Here is an 18,233-nt window from a genome sequence, read left to right on the forward strand (position 1 = left end):
AAGTTTTTGGAGGAAAGAGGCTGGCTTTTATTTGAAGCAGGTTGAGAAGTTGTTGATGCATATTAGGTAAGTCAGTGGCATTCATCAAATCAATATTTTAAAACTACTGTTTTGGAAGTTGTATGGAACACAGAAGATAGACAAAAGTGGAAGCAAGGAGAATAGTAAGGAGGCTATTGTAGCATTCCTGATTCATGTGCGGCTTGGGCAATGTTGTGGGACAAAAAAAGAGAAGAATGCATGGATTTAGGGTTTATATTGGAAGTGGGACCAACTAAATTTATCAATGGATCAAATTAAGGGTATTAGGGAGTTAGAAGAATTAAGGAAATAGCAAGACTTTCAAATGATTTAGTTGGTGGAAAGGAGGTACAGCATTTAATATAATGGAGTATTAGAGACACTATCAACCGTGTCTTCTTATTTATTACTCTCATCATTCCACAGACATGTGATATGTTGTGCGCCAGGAACTGAGGATGCAAAGATTACTGAGATCCCTTGCCAACTCTCAGTAAAAGGCACAAAATTGTCCTTTACTTAGTGAACATAATCTGTGGGACAAGGTGTTTACTAAATGATGTGACTATGAGAGTGGAACTGTTAGAGGCCTTCGGTGTTAATGAATTCTACAATATCAGCAGAAGCTTAGGTGTTATTCAGCTGATTGATGAAGTCTGGCAACATCTCCCAGTCAAAGATGCCAATAGCTGGCCACTCAGCAATATTCATTCTGTTTATATAGAGGTACTTTGTTTTCTGGTATTTATTTGGAGATTACAAATATTCTTGAAAATAACCCAAAATATAGATAAGAGTTTAAAATCTAAACAAGCTAGAGAAGTTCAATACAATTGCTATACTCCACTAGCAAAATATAATATAATATAATATAATTAATAATTTTTAATTAAAAATAGATAAATATATAAATATTATTATATATAAAATAAATATATAATAGTATATATTTATATGTGTATATAATTATATATACTATTTACACTATATTTTTATATTATGATATATAATGTATATGTGTTATGCATTATGTATTATATATTGCATATAACATGTGTAATATATGTTCATCAAATATGTAATATAACTATATGTTATTAATAAATACATCAATTAAAGTACATATAATTATATATAATATAAATATATTACTAGTGGAATACAGCAATTGCATTATTTCATGCTGATTTAGATTTTAAAATCTCAGCAATTTTATATTTTGGATTATTTTCCAGGAATATATGGTATGTCTAAATAAGTGGCACTATTATTATTAATAATAATATATTACCAACTGTTAGTATAGTTGAATGCACACACACTGTATGTTACATAGAATATTTATATGTACATATAAATATCTAGAGGATTTTTTAGTTTGTTAGTCCAGTAATAAATCATTCATGGAGAATTTGGGAAGCAATGCAGTATAAAAACTGAGCATAAATCTTAGGAATTTGGCTGAAACTAACTCATGGAAAAATTTGTGATAAAATTAAAAGGTCTGGAAAAACATTAGACCAATGCAAAGAAGAATGTAAAAATTTACAGGCTTATTTAATAAAGAAAGTTTACGATTGTTATTTCTGGAACAACCTATTCCTGAAGGAAATTCTACTCAAGAACATAAGAATGAAATAAAACAGTCAATTATACAGATCTTGACATCCAAATTGAAATGGCAAGACATAAGAATCATTGCATTCTTCACAATAAATATGACATAATATTTTATATCCACATTCACTCTAAGGTGTGTGTATATAATTTAAGATACATGATTTTGAACTAATCAGATAATAAAAGAGAAAAGTGAGTAGTGAGTGTTACAAGATTGACCTTTCACAGTTTTAAAATTGCCTGAAAATAAACTACGCTTGAGTATTTTAAAATGAGTTTAAGGTAGTCTTGCAAATGTTTTTTCCCCACAGTACCACATAGAAATATCAACAAATACTATCTATGTTGCACACAGCATCAAGGGCTTGTTCATCGTTTTTTCAATGTAGTAGGCAAGTGGCTTAGCTAGTTGAGAACAGAGGCAAGTCCTATGTGTGGAAATACCTTACCATTGTGTTAAATACAAAGAAAGTGATGAATGTATTTTCTTATGAATTAATTAACATTTTAATTCCCAAGCATAAAAACTTGTTTTCAAACACCAAGTCTGGTTTTTCATGTATTAAAAATTGCTTCAGCTTTAGATAAACACCTGAATTTATTGTCTGATTTAAATTTGGACATTAAATCAACGAATTAGGAAATACCAAAATCTGTATTTTATCTGTGTCATGTAGTTTACCATGCTGAAAAGTAGTTAGGACAGTGGTCCCAACCTTTTTTTGGGCCACGGACTGGTTTAATGTCAGAAAATATTTTCACAGACCGACCTTTAGTGTGGAATGGATTAATGTATCACGTGACCGAGACAAGTGTCAAGAGTGAGTCTTAGACGGATGTAACAGAGGGAATCTGGTTATTTTTTAAAAATAAAACATCATTCAGACTTAAATATAAACAAAATGGAAATAATGTAAGTTATTTATTCTTTCTTTGTGGACCGGTACCAAATGGCCCACAAACTGGTACTGGTCTGTGGCCCGGGGGTTGGGGACCAATGAGTTAGGAGAATGAGTTTAGGAATTAGATTGACCTGGGTTAAAGTCCTAACTCTGGCACTTACTAGCTGTGTTACCTTGGGCAAATTCCTCTAAGCCTAAGTTTCTTTATCTGCAAAATGAGAATTATAAGAGTACTTACTTATTTCACAAAGTTGGTGAGAGAACAAAATGAGTTAATGCATGAGAAACAACATTCTTTGAAAAACATTTTTATACATTTTTCTTTGTCTTCACCTCCATTCATTCTTAAACCAATATTAATCTGGTTTCTAACCCCACAGCTTGCTGAAACTTCTCTTGTTAATTTCACTAAAGACCTCCATATTCTATTTATGTTGATTTTTCTTTGTTTCTATTGTGTTCAACATCTTAGTGGCCTTCCTCTTTTATTTATCTTGATTTCTCCAGAGTTATTTCACTCACCTACGGTTTTAAATACTGTCTACATGCCAATATTCTCCAAATATGTATCTCCATAGCAGGCTTCACCTTTGACCTCCAGATTCAAGTACTTAGCTGATATTTTCATTTGAGTGTCTCCTCAAAGATCAAAACAGAACTCCTGATATTCTTACGCCCACTTCTATAACCTGTCTTCTCTATCCCAATAAATGGCAACTTAACTATCTGCCCAGTTATGAAATCTAGAAACCTGGGAATTAATCTTTTCCTTTTCCTTTTATTCACTTCTTCTACAGTGTTATCACTATCATTTAAAAATATATTGGGTATCTATCTGTTCTTTTCTATCACTTTAGTCTACCATCTCGCATCTGAATTTCTGCAGAGCTCAGATATCTAATGTATTTGGGGCCTACATCTCTTCCAAATACCAGTTTAAAATGACACTTTCTCTTTCATGGCTTAGATTAAATGAAGCCAGTGGGCTTTATAAAGACAATTAACAATTTAAAATTTCTTTGAATTTAGATGCAATGCTATATTTGCAATATAAGGCTATTATTAGAATGTAGTGAAATATCTTAAAAGAATTTGTGGATCACTTATGCTTGGGTCTGCCAGCCCCTTGAATTCTTGGCTTTTGTTTATAGAATTCAATATGACACCCAGCTGACCCTATAAAAGCATGATATTTTTTAAAACTTGATCTCTAGAACAGCCTGAGGCAACAAGACGACCATCTTGACCATGCTGCTGCTGCTTTACCTGCTAAAACTCTCTGGATCAATTCTTATTCTTCCCCTGACCACATGAAGCAAGACCAGTCTTTTTGGAAAACTCATAACTCAGAGAGTGGCACACATCCTCCAGCTGCATGGGCTGCCCCATGCCCTCCTCTAACCCTTCTCTTCCTGTTAGAATGCAAGCCCGGTGAGGTAAGGGATTGTGGTCTATCTGCTCACTGCTATATCCTCAGCGTGTTGTCCAGGGCCACAACAATGCCTCAAATATTATTTAAGTAAATTAATTTTCACTTTTAATGATATAACAGGCAATTTATGGATTTCTGATACTTTTTAAATAAAATTATAAATATTTTTCAAATAATTATTATTTTGGTCACTGTTGCTTCTTTCTGCCTTGACTATCCTTGTTCTCTTTAATTTCATCTTTTTTTTTTTTTTTTTTCCGAAGCTGGAAATGGGGAGGCAGTCAGACAGACTCCCGCATGCGCCCGACTGGGATTCACCCGGCATGCCCACCAGGGGGCAATGCTCTGCCCATCTGGGGCATTGCTCTGTTGTGTCCAGAGCCATTCTAGCGCCTGAGGCAGAGGCCACAGAGCCATCCCCAGCGCATCTTTGCTCCAATGGAGCCTTGCTGCAGGAGGGGAAGAGAGAGACAGAGAGGAAGGAGAGGGGGAGGGGTGGAGAAGCAGATGGGCGCCTCTCCTGTGTGCCCTGCCGGGAATCGAACCCGGGACTCCTGCACGACAGGCCGACACTCTACCGCTGAGCCAACTGGCCAGGGCCTAATTTCATCTTTTGCTTATATTTTATATTTCCGAGATATTTTCACAAACTATTTTTTCACTTCAAAAAGCAAAAGAGAAGAGGGTAAGCAAGTTACATTTTGCAACGTGATATTTTATTCATCCTGTGCATATAACAATTTGTGATATTCATTAAAACACAGTAGGAAAAAGTGCAAAAATTTATCTCCATGAACATATTTTTTTTCTTCCTGAAATCTTGTCATTTCTTGGGAAATATTTTCAACCTAATTATAATGTGGATTTTATTTTGCAATTTTTTGAATTCTACATAAAAATAATAAGAAAAATATAGTAGTACTAGTTTAAACTTTTGTTTCTATTAGCCATTGATAAACATTTTAAACCACAAAAAAGAAATTTAATTGGAATCATATATATTTTTAGGTTTCCCTTTAAAAACAATGAAAAATGACTATTTTTCAGTAGAAACTTTTAATCTTTTCTCTTTTTTACTGAGGAAAAGTAAGCCTCAAGGGTTTATTTGAAATCTTCTGTCCAGCCAGTTCAGATAATAGTTTAAATCTCACTTCTTCCCTGAGGCACCATGTTTGGGGAGAACAGGACCTTTTAGTGCCTAACTCCTGCTCTACACAGTGTTGTCTGCTGCTTTAGGGTGAAAGGTTCTGAAGATATCTATTAAATCAAGTTGATCTAGTGTGTACTTTAAGTCTGCTTTTTCTTTGTTTATTTTCTTTCTTGAGGATCTATCTAGTGATGTTAGTGGGGTATTAAAATCTCCTACTATTATAATGTTGCTGTTGATCTCGCTCTTTATATCCATCAAAGTCTGCTTTACATATTTAGGTGCTCCTATATTAGGTGCATAGATATTTATAATAGTTATATCTTCTTGTTGGATTGCTCCCTTTATCATTATGTAGTGGCCTTCTTTATCTCTTACTATATTCTCTGTTTTAAAGTTCATTTTGTCTGATATAAGTATTGCTACCCCTGCTTTTTTTTCATTTCCATTTGCATGAAATGTTTTTTTTCATCCTTTTACCTTCAATCTATGTTCATCTTTTTTTTTTAAGGTGTTTCTTTTGTAGATAGCATATGTACGGGTCCTGTTTTCTTATCCATGCAGCTACCCTATGTCTTTTGATCAGATCATTTAATCCATTTACATTTAAGGTTATTATTGATATGTAGTTGTTTATAGCCATTTTATTCTTTAAAGCTGTATTCCTCTTTTGCTATATTCTTTTTCCACTTTGATCTCTTTACACCAGGCCCCTTAACATTTCCTGCAGCATTGGTTTGGTTGTAATGAATTCCTTGTGTTGTTTTTTTTTTGTCTGGGGAAACTTTTTATTTTTCCTTCAATTTTAAATGATAGCCTTGCTGGATAAAGTAGTCTTGGTTGTCGGTTCTTGTTCTGCATTACTTTGACTATTTCTTGCCATTCTCTTCTGGCCTCAAGTGTTTCTGTGGAGAAGTCAGATGTCATCCTTATGGGGGCTCCTTTGTAGGTGATAGCCTTTTTTTTCTCTAGCAGCTTTTAATATTTTCTCTTTATCACTTAGCTTTGGTATTTTAATTATGATATGTCTTGGTGTAGGTTTCTCTTTAGTGGAGTTCTCTGTGCTTCTTGCACTTGTGAGAGTTTCTCCTGCATTAATTTAGGAAAATTTTCAGCTATGATATGATTGAACAAAGTCTCTATCTCTTGTTCTTTCTCTTTGTCTTCAGGAATCCCTATCATGCGGATGTTATTTCTCTTTATGTTGTCACAGAGCTCTCTAAGAGTTTCCTCAGACTTTTTGTGTCTCTTTTCTTTTTTCTTCTCTGCTTTCATGCCTTCATTCCAGTTGTCCTCCAACTCACTGATTCGATCCTCAGCTCTATCCATCCTGTTTTTAATTCCTTCCATTGTGGTCTTTATTTCTGATATTGTATTTGTCATCCCTGACTGATTCTTTTTTAATATTTCAATATCCTTTTTTATACTTGCTATTTATTTATTTAGGTGTTCGTGATGACCATCCATTGTTGTTCTAAGATCCCTAAGCATCCTTACAATCATTATTTTGAACTTCGCATCTGGAAGTTTGATTATTTCCATATCACTCAGTTCATCTTGAACTGAAGGTTTCTCTTGTGGTTTCATTTGCATTGCACTTGTTTGTCTTCTCATTATGTCTGTGTGTTTGGGTATTTTCTTTGTAGAGCTGGTTGAGTCTAGGCTTGGTGTTGTCTGCCTCCAGTTTTCACTTGTGTTGTTTCTAAGTCTTCTTGGGTTGGCAACAGCTATTATTTGTAATCCACTCTTGAATTTGGGCCACTTTGAAGTCTTGATTTGTTTGTTTTCTTAACAGGTGATTGTCTTGTTTGCTGATCTCAGTAGGGGGCTTATTTGAAACTGTATCCAGGAATGTGGTGGGTGTGACCTGAGGCTCTGAAGTCCTCTTCTGCTAGTTAAACTCTCTGGGGGCAGGTTGCTTTCTCAGCTTCAGTAGGGGGAGGTGTATCTCAGATCTCCATGGAGACCTGAGTTACTGCCTCTCCTCCCCACTTCTTGTTTTCAGCTGTGTCTTCTTGCACTGATTGGAGCTGGAGAGATGTCTGTATCTCTGTGACCTGGAAGTCTTTTGTATTTTGCTTTGTGGAAGGATCAGCCTCTCCCCCAGTTGTGGCCGCCTCCAGCACTGAATGAGTCAGCTTTTCAGGTCATCACCTTTATTCCTCTCCCCCTCACCATCCGTCTCTCTCTCTCTCCTTTCTTTTTGGAATACAAGCAGGCCCTTTCAACACACCTTGTTCTCCGGTTGCCAGGCACGTGGCTGTGAGCAGTATTTACTGCTCTTTTCCTTGGTGTGAGAGCCCAGCCTCACCCCCCCACCCCTGTAAGCAGGGGAGACTCAGGTGCTCCCTACCAGTTTTGTTGTGGCTTCTTCTTTGCTCCTTGGTTTTTGAGAGCTGTTCTTGTAGTTCAGATTTGGTTTTTCACACTGATTGTTCATAAATTAGTTTATAATCCAGTTCGGTGGTGTGAGCTGGGAGTCTGTGCGTCTGCCTACTCCACTGCCATCTTCGGGTCCCCCCCCCCAATATTTTTGATCAGAGTAATAATAAACATTTACTGAGCATTTATTGTAATAAATGTGAATTTATTTGCTTCTTACAACAACCCTATGAGGTAAAGAGAAGTGATACCCCAAACATTTAACAGTCTGTAAAGAATGGGTTTTGGCCCATGAGAATGGATTCAGGACACAGAGCTGCAGCAAGGTGACCAGGCTTCTGTTGTCCAAGGTGTTTGCTATTTAATGTTTAAATTCAGTGTTATGGAGCATGGAGAAGGCTCAGGGAGTGAGGCTTGGGTGGGGCAATGTGTGTGTGTAGGCACTGGGGTGCTTGAGTAGGCAGCTCTTTATCTATGGGCATGAAAATATTTTGTATTTTAGGAACTTGATCTCCACCGGATCATGGTGTGTGCTGGTGGATATTAGAACAGTGGTAATATTATTACTATCTCGACATATACAGTTGAGGAAATCAAGGCACAAAGAGATCAAATAACTCTCTTAAGGTCACAACTGCTGTGTGAAGAAGCTGGAGTGTCACCTTCAGAGTGTGACACAGCTTCACAAAGACGTGTTCTGCTTATCTGCTACTAGGTACTGTGTAAGGATCAAGTGGGAGGGAGATCAATGGGCTTTCAAATGAATATCCAGGCTGCTCGTTTCTCTGTCTCAGATGCCATCATAAAAAACGTTCAGTTGTGAAATGACTTTTGAAATCTGCAAAGGCAAAAATTGCAATATAATGTGTCTGGAATATATATCTTTTTAGTTTGCAATAGTATAGAAAACTTTATAAAAGTGCATATTTTATATGGAAACAAGTTGATTTAAAAAGAAGTAAGAAAGATTATGAGTGTTTACTCAAATTTTTATGTGACAAATTTTATAAATATATTAAATGCTAAAGTATAAATATGAATATTATAAAAGCATTTTTTATTTTATTAAATTTATTGGGGTGATATTGGTTAATAAAATTATGTTTCAAGTGTAAAATTCTATAATACATTATCTGTATATTGCATTGTATGCTCACCACCCAAAATAAAAACGTATTTTTATATATGACATACAGAAATATTATAATGTGAAAAATGTTATGAATTCACAAAGTATTGTATATCATGAAATGAGTAACAATATGCAGTAATTATTCTCTAACTTTTGCTAGATCCTTTCATTCTTACTATTCTCCACTATGTGTTATGCTAACCTGATCCCAGGTTGGTTTTGTTTTATTAGCAAGTTTGAGAGTGCAGGTGCTGTGGGTGGGGCCAAGATCAAAGTGAGGGCCAACCAATGTCCTAACTTATGCCTCAATTAAGGAGAAAGCAAGACTGCATTCCATGGTTAACTTTGAGGGAACTGGAGTTGTCAGTTACTTACTTGCAGGGCTTAGTTAGGGAAACTACTTAGACTCTTGGAACTTCAGTTTTGTATCTTAAAATGAGAAACTGAATAGCATTTACCATAGAGGGTTGCAGTGAAAACTCAGTGACATAGTGTATGTCAGTTACTGGAATCAATGTCTAGCTCTATGGTAGACAATAAATATTAAATGTTGTGATTTACAGTAAAGTTGGCAATTTTTTTTTGAAATTGTCACATTAGTTCCATCACATTGTTATTTATACAAACAGTACAGTAGAGCCTCATATTTAGCTTTAAGCTTCCAATTAGTCACCCACGTAGACTATTTCTTTTATACGTAAGATGCTAATGAACACTAATAGTAGCCAACATTGCTTGAATCTCTTGGCACAGTGCCTGACAATGATTACTCTTCATCACTTGCATTACTCTGTACAGCAATTCTTTAAGGTAGAATTTGCAATCTGTGTTCAATTGCTTTGCACCTATCACATAATTCATTATTTATAATAATAAAATGAGGTTGATTTTTAAATATTCATTAACGGGTAAGAAAAATGAGTTTTACAGAGGTTAAATAGTGAAGTGGATTTTGTATTCAAATTCAGATCTTTGTGACTCTAGTGTTCATAGTCATAATTGCATATTACTTGTCATATCATGTTATGCATATTTCATCATGCTATCTCTCATGTGCTAAAACAGGCTTTTCTCCCTCAAATAACAGATATGTCTCCCTTCCTTTTCTGTCTGTGACAACTATATGACTATTTTTTCCTTTACATAATGCTTATTAAGAAGTTCAGATCCAAATATGAAGCTCAAATATAGTAAGGCTATGATGCTGATAAAATATGCGTTCAAGCTTCCCTGTTATTGATAACTTATTCTCCTTATTATTGATATTTTCCCCAGTCTTAGTTTTTAATTGTGAACTTACATTTTTCTTTAAACATCTGTTTATTAAAACAGTTCCTTTTAAGCCACAGTCAGATTTTTTTGTGGAACAAGATGAATGAATAAATAATAAAAACTATATTCATAGCTTGATAAATTGCTTAACATGGTGGATTAAATATCTTATGTCTCTCAAGGAGAGTAACCATTGTTTTAGTTGTTTCTAGTTTTATGAGTCCCAAATAATCAAGTGACAAAAAATACATTCTTTGAGAGTTAATATTGTAGATCATTATCTGGAGTTGTAATTTTTTTCTGGGTGGTAATAAGCATTTTTAAAAGTATGCCAAATCTACTATCTCATTCAGTAACTATTGACTATCTAAAAATGTATGTGTCCTGAAAATTTGTCCTTCACAGATATTTTCTACTATATAGACAAAACAGAAAGGTAAAATAATAATAATAAAAAAAACAGAAGGAGGGATCATATTTCAGTCTCATCACTTAAGGAACATTCAGTTCAGGAGAGAAATGTTCTAAGATGAGGCAGAGATAAAGGAGTTATGTAACAATAGGCTGGTTCTTTTGGATGCCTTTTGCAAATTGTGAAGTTCTCTCTAAATGATTCTTAAGATCGCATATAATACATTCAAGTTATGAACTAAATATTTGAAACTACCTGTATGATTCTACCTTATACAGCAGTTTAACTTTACTAATCCAATAGGTGTTAATTGAGTCCCTACTGTGTTTCAGGTTTGCAGGAGGGAGGCTGAAGAAGATTTTCCTTCAGATGATGAAAAGGCAATGTCGTGATGTCAGCAGAGATTGGAGTGATGTGCTTTGAAAACTTAGGAAGGGGCCCATATGCCCAGAAACGTGGTGGCTCTGAGAAGATGAAAAAGAGAAAAATGCATTCTCCCCTCAGAGCCTCCCTGCCCACATGCTGACTTCAGCCTGGTGAAACTGATTTTGGACTCTGACTCCCAGAATGTTAAAAAAACAAACTTAGGTTGTTTTAAGCCACTAGTGTGTGGTAATTTATTATAGTCTCTATAGAAATCAAAAGCATTCATGGATATTTCATTCTAGCGGAGGAGACACACAGTAAATGACAATTACAATAGAATAATAAATTCTGTAATATATTAGAAGGTAGTAAGTGTTGTGAGAAAGAAGAAAAGAAGCATAGGGTAAGAAGAACAGAGAGAGCCTGCTCCACACAGGGGTGCTGGTGAGGCATGGGGGATAGGTGACGGTACAACTGGGATCAGCAGGATAGACCTTATTGAGAGGGTAAGGTTTGAGCACAGATGCAAAGGGAGTTCGCTAAGTGGATATCTGTGGGAAGATTATTCCAGGCAGAGAGAACAATGCCCTCAGGCAGGAGTCTGCCTGGTGTGTTTAATGAAAAAAAGCCAGTCAACTGATTATATGTGTCAGACAAAAGTTTAAAAAAAAAAAAAAGTTTTTCATTGCTTTTTAAAAAATACAATTTATTTATTTATTTATTAAAATTTTAAATAATTTTTATTTTTCAATTACAGTTGACATACAATATTAGATTAATTTCAGATGTACAACACAGTGATTATACATTACATAATTCATTGTTTTTGAGTGTAAATATAGAAGGACTTTACTTGAAACCAAGCCAACTGAATTTCAGCTAATAATCACTGCATCCTTTTATTTTGTACATCTTGATTGATTATTTTTAGGTCAAACGCATAATATCACTAAAATAATTTCTTCTTAAAGTTATTTTCGTCTTTTGGCATATTGTTTTGGATGATAGCACCCACTTTTGGTGTAGTCTATATCTGGATTTAATATATTTGAAGTTGTGGCAGATTCTGTGTGTGAGGCAGGGGTGTCAAAGTGTAGGGACTAAATTTTACTTGGATGGGTCAGCCACCGAACCCTAGGGCAGAATAGCCTACCACCTATCAGCAAGTCGCCTTCAGCAAGTTGAAGACACAGTGACACAAGGATTGTCAGTATCGTCTTGGACTATGGCTCATTTGTTACTCGAAGAACTTTCAACCTTTCAATGGTTTCAAGTTTAACCCAATGTGTTTTCCATTCTATACCCTAATGTGGTTAAATTCTAAAAGCACCTGCAAGGCATGGTGTGATTTTGAGTGCAACTTCTCTTCCTTTTTACATGTTACACTTGGATTATATCTGCCATCTCAGTTTTACCAAAGGTCTCTTGCCCACTTAAAATTTGGCTTTGTAACTAGATGGCAAACTCACTTCAGAAACAGTCTAGAAGTAGTAAATCCAGAATTTTGTTTAAGCTAAACCAGTATATATTTGTTGAATAAATAAATAAGCCAATATTAGAAAGGAGTGCCTGTCCTTGTCCTCTCCTGCCACTCTTAACTTGAGATTTTGCAGAATCCTGGGTCTGTTCTGATATTAGATGGAGGTGTATAAGTGGACTCAGACCATTAGCCAAGGAAAACTGGGGCACACCTTGGATAGGGGGTACATGAGATGAGTCCCAGGCACCTCTGTGTCCAGTGAGGTAAATCTTTCCTTAATTCTACTAAGCTCACCCAGTCTTCACAAACAGGCTTCTTGCTTTGGGTTTTAATTCTATGCACTAGTTGCCCGTGTGTCTGGTTCTCTGTGTGGAACGCTTTCCCAACTGCCTGGTACTCTGACCACCTGCATGGTGGATGGAAGGGCCAGTTCATTTAGTAGGCCAATGAGTAAGATGAGATATTTGTATTAGGGTTGTCCAGAGCAGAACCAATAAAATGTGTGTGTTTGTGCACAATGAACACCTGACTAGAACAAAAGGCCTCACTAAGCAAGAGGGAATTTTCCAGATGACTGCCTTGGGACTGCAACTGGAGTATGATTTTTCCGTCTCTGCCTGTGGGCTGAAACCTAATGTAGTAATACACACACACACACACACACACACACACACACTCACACTCACACACACGTACACCCCTTATTGACCTTTCCTTCAGGAGAACTTTTACTAATATAGAATCCTAAAGACCATTCTAGTCTAACCATTTCTTCTCTTTTCCTTTCCTTTGTCTTTTGCTCTCCAGTGTGTAGATGAGATATCTGAAGGTCAAAGGGGTCAAGTGACTTGTCAAAGATAATCAGCTAATTGGTGACTGACTTGGCATGTTGAGCTATCAGTGAGATGGGGAAAGAGGAAGCATCAACAATGACTAATGTATTGACCAACTAGACACCCAGGATTGCTTAAAGGAATAGAGGTGTCAGGAGGATCTATACATTTTGAGACAAAGTTTTACCCTCATTCAACTGTGGTTAAAGCATACACTGTAATGGAGATAGGCAGAGGTGTTCGATATGCAGGAGAGGCATTCTAGAAAGGGAGAAATATCTGTTAAATGACTATCTTACTGGGAATAAAGATATGATTATGTGGCCCTGGCCGGTTGGCTCAGCGGTAGAGCGTCGGCCTGGCGTGCGGGGGACCCAGGTTCGATTCCCGGCCAGGGCACACAGGAGAAGCACCCATTTGCTTCTCCACCCCCACCCCCTCCTTCCTCTCTGTCTCTCTCTTCCCCTCCCGCAGCCAAGGCTCCTTGGCCTCTGCCCCAGGCGCTAGAGTGGCTCTGGTCACGGCAGAGCGACCCCCGGAGGGGCAGAGCATCGCCCCCTGGTGGGCAGAGCGTCACCCCCTGGTGGGCGTGCCGGGTGGATCCCGGTCGGGCGCATGTGGGAATCTGTCTGACTGTCTCTCCCCATTTCCAGCTTCAAAACAAACAAACAAACAAACAAAAAGATATGATTATGTGAAAGAACAAACTTCTGACATTCACAAAAAAGTCAAGTTCTCATTTGTTAAGGACACGATGCTCTGACAGCAGTTTGTTCCCTGCTGAGTGATCTCGGGCTCTGACACTTCCACGAGGCGAGACGCTGTCACTGTCAGAGCAGCCACACTCTGAACGCCAGATGCTTTTGAACTGAAAAAAAAATTCATGACAACATAGTGCTTTAAATATTCAATCTGATTTTTAAAAATTTTATATGGAAGAAACAATGTCAACCACAGTAGAGTTAAGTTTATACCTGCCTTTTACAAAATAGGATGTGATGCTTCGGCTGTGCCTACATGTGAAACATGTAGAGAAGGTGCGTGATTAGTTATAGTTCAGGGTGAGGATCACTTTTTCTTTCAAATTATTTTTCTTGTCTTATGTGTTGGATAATTTGACAGTATTTTTTGTTTTAATATATTTAGTCTATAGTTTTTATTTCAACTTCATATTGTCTAGAGAGATATGATTATTGAGACAAGTAAAAAACACAAGTACTATATATATAGCAATATATATGTATATTGCTCACAAAAATTAGTGAATCAGGGAATGTGCAGATACTTCAGTACTTTCAGACTTTTGTATAGTACATTTTCACCAATGAATTGAAGTTAGTTTTGCATCTCATTTGCATAATCAAACAACTTTCTTTAACTTTTTGTTTGCTTTTCTGATGTTCTTGTTTAATAAAAAAATCAAATGTTTCTTTATTTTATCGCTTTATATTCATTTTGAAATATCCCCTAATTTATGTGAGCAGTATATATATATATTTACACACATTAATGAGCATCAACAAATGAATTATACTAAGCTTTATGGAGATGATGAAAAGACAGAGAACACAGTCTCTTTGCCATTTTAACAAGTAGAAAGTATTTAGTGCCAAAGGGAAATTGTAATAGGAATTTATTCACTCACCAAATATTTACTGACTGTATTTTGTAGCCTAGGCGCGATGCTGAGGATAAAGCAGTGACTAAGGGCTAGTGTTCAGTGTGTGGAAACTGAGAGAAAAATCAGGAGAAAAATGCTGTTAAAGGTAAAAAATATAAAGTTTTTTTTTCTTTTGTGATCTCTATCTCATCTTTTCATGGTGTTGTTTGATGTTCTATGTGAACAAAAATTAAAATTTTTACTAGCATGATTTTTATTGTTCATCTCTATATTGTGTGATGCTAGTTTACATGCAAATATCAATGACTTCACTTGTGTATGCAATCAACAAGATCACATAATTTGTATCATAGGGCTTGTCCTTCGAGCTGGTCAAACTTACACAGAATGAGAAAGGTTGGAAGAAAAACGGATCCCCCAAGCATGGAGCAGGCTGACAGGGCACTTGATGCACAGGGTTGCGTATGGGGCCAGTGCAAACCCTCACAGGCACCCAAAGTGCGCCCGCTCTAATTTCAGGTGCATTTTTGCTTGGGCTTGATGGTTCCTGGGTTCCTTATCCCACCAGACAAGGGAACTATGTGTAGCACCCCAGCAGGAGGTTGGGGACAGGGGGGTTAAGCCTGGTATGCCTGTTTCCATGGGCCCACTACCCCAACACATGGTAGCTGGATGACCCCTAAAAAATCTTAAGCCTCTGTGCCAGGATGTTTTCAAAAACTAGATGAGGGCGGGCAAGAGGCTTGCCCCTGCCCTGACTCAGATAAGTTTCACCTGGAGTGAGAGTGGCAGCAGCTATCCCTGGTGCTGAGAACCACAGGCATTTGCCTTATCCCAACCCTACCCAAGTTCATGTCCTGGCCCCTTTCTATGACAAGTGGCAGCAATTGTGGGTGGGGGCGAGAAGGGGTCTGGGACAAGGGAATGGGTGGCCAAAAACCTTCCAGGGAGGCCCACCCCATTAAAGCTGGATTATGCAGTAAGAAACCAGAGAGTCTAAGCCCTGGTGCATATTCTATTGCCCAGCTGGACTTCACTTACAAAACACAAATTTAAAGATGAAATAGTTCAGAATTTCAAGATCGCACTTGAAGAAGCCAGCCTCAATCTTGGAGTTCTGCTTTTCAATATTGTTTCCATCGCTGTGATGGCTCCACCTCTTACGGAAAGCAGTTTATTTTTTGTGCTGAGTTAGAGGAACAGTGAGCCTATTAATATTCCCCCCATCAATCTCTACTTGAATTGCTGTTTGAGATGAATTTTCAATGTTTTTTAAGGGTTGATTCTCTACTTTTCCAAGGATGACCTCATTATTCTTCATGGTGGTTTCAGATTTGCTTTGGATTTGGATGCTGGTGTTTTGAAACTTTGCTAAAGCGAAGTTCCTGTGAAAATTGTGTACAAGTATTAGATGCAGTCAAGAAATCAAGATGGGCCCTGGCTGGTTGGCTCAGCGGTAGAGCGTCGGCCTAGCGTGCGGAGGACCCGGGTTCGATTCCCGGCCAGGGCACACAGGAGAAGTGCCCATTTGCTTCTCCACCCCTCTGCCGCGCTTTCCTCTCTGTCTCTCTCTTCCCCTCCCGCAACCAAGGCTCCATTGGAGCAAAGATGGCCCGGGCACTGGGGATGGCTCTGTGGCCTCTGCCTCAGGCGCTAGAGTGGCTCTGGTTGCAACATGGCGACGCCCAGGATGGGCAGATTATCGCCCCCTGGTGGGCAGAGCGTCGCCCCTGGTGGGCGTGCCGGGTGGATCCCGGTCGGGCGCATGCGGGAGTCTGTCTGACTGTCTCTCCCCGTTTCCAGCTTCAGAAAAATGAAAAAAAAAAAAAAAAAAAAAAAAAAAAAAGAAATCAAGATGATCCCTGATAACCACTTAGCCACACAAGGACATTCCAAGACAGCCACCAATCCTTGGACAAGCCTGTGTGCCCAACCACAGTGTGTAAGGGAGTCTTAACTTCTTATCATTTTTAGTGAGTCAATATGGACCAGGGATTAAGGTCAAAGGACTCAGGAATTGACCAAACCTTGGACTGAATTCCTCCTTTACTGTTACGTGAGTTAACCTCTTAATCTTTCCGTGTTTCAGTTGCCTCATGTGTAAAATGTGAATCGTGGTTTTATTTTTTTTATAACATTCTTGTGAAAGTTAATTAAAAATACTGGTAATGTGTTTATCATGGTGTTTGAGACAAAGTTCTCAATAGATGTAAATTCTGTATCTTTTCATATGCAAGCATGAACAAAAAAAGTGAAGGAGACAACGTGTCTTTGCATAACACTGTCTTCTTTTATGTCACTCTGTGCTGGGGGCCTCATTGCCTTCAGGCCTTTCTGTGATGCTGCATTTTGTCAATTCCCTTCCATGCAGCAAACTCTCATTTCTAACTTTCATTCTTGTCAAACTCTATATGTCTTGTGTCCCATCTGCTCCAGGCCAATTAAGTATTAGTTCACTGGGTGAATTAAAATTTGTTTTTTAGTTGAGTGCTAGATATCTATATCAAATGTTGAAATTAAGTCAGGAAGAAAAGTTCCAGAAGAGCAGATGAAATCTGGAAAAAAGATGAAGTTAACTGGAAAGGAAAATAAATAAATAAATAAATAAATGGGAGATTTTTAATAAGAGATAACATGACACTCTAGATTTGAAGTTCTTTGAGGGCAGAAATTGGGGCTACATGATCTCTGCACTTAAATGTCCTTAGCACAATGTCTTGATTATTTCAAGAGTTCAAGAAATTTGTGGAATAAATGACAAATAGTAATAAGAACCCAAGCTCTGAAGGGAGTGGCCAGGAGCAGGGTCCAGGCTGAAGGGTAGGACTGGAAACAGGGTCTGCTCTGTCCCCCACCCCCTGAAAGAAATAGAAAGAGCTGAGAACTTCAGGTCTGTGTTGTTATCTCACTTTTAGCATAGCTTTGTGATCTTGGCAAATAATTTATGCTCTTTGGGCTTGGTTTCCTCATTCTCCTCTGTATATGAGAATAAAAACAACCATTGAGTGGTGTTACTGTGTGCGTTAGAAGAGCCTGCCACAGTGCTGGGCACAAGGCAGAGAATCAATGACATTATCATCCTATTCATCTACCTTCCAACTTCTCCCTTTTTTTTCTATCTTGCAGACTAGTCCACCCCTGTCATGAAGAGTTAACAAAAACATTAGTGCAAAAAAAGTGGTACTGTTGTCCTTGAATATTTTGAAAGAACGTAGATGGATTATTGCAAAACTTTTGCACTGAAAGGAAAACAATACAAGCATCTGTTCTTCTGGTGGTAGGATTAGCAGCAACAAACCCTGTGTGCACAGGACAGCGCTTAGTGATTTATTCAAGCCAGAGGTAATACAAAAAAGCTAGTCAGTATGGGTTTTGTGGTAAAACAGACTTGGTTTTGTCACATGTGCTTGCCATTCTAATCAGCCAAGTTCCTTAACTTCTTTGTGCTTAGGCTTCCACATCTGCAGTAAGCCCACTTTCCTTCCTTCCTTCCTTCTTTCCTTCCTTCCTTCCTTCCTTCCTTCCTTCCTTCCTTCCTTCCTTCCTCCCTCCCTCCCTCCCTCCCTTCCTTCCTTCGCACCTCCACAGTGTGTGCAGGGTGCTGGAAACACAA

The sequence above is a fragment of the Saccopteryx leptura genome, chromosome 3, assembly GCF_036850995.1.
Source record: "Saccopteryx leptura isolate mSacLep1 chromosome 3, mSacLep1_pri_phased_curated, whole genome shotgun sequence".
Taxonomy (NCBI): Eukaryota; Metazoa; Chordata; class Mammalia; order Chiroptera; family Emballonuridae; genus Saccopteryx; species Saccopteryx leptura.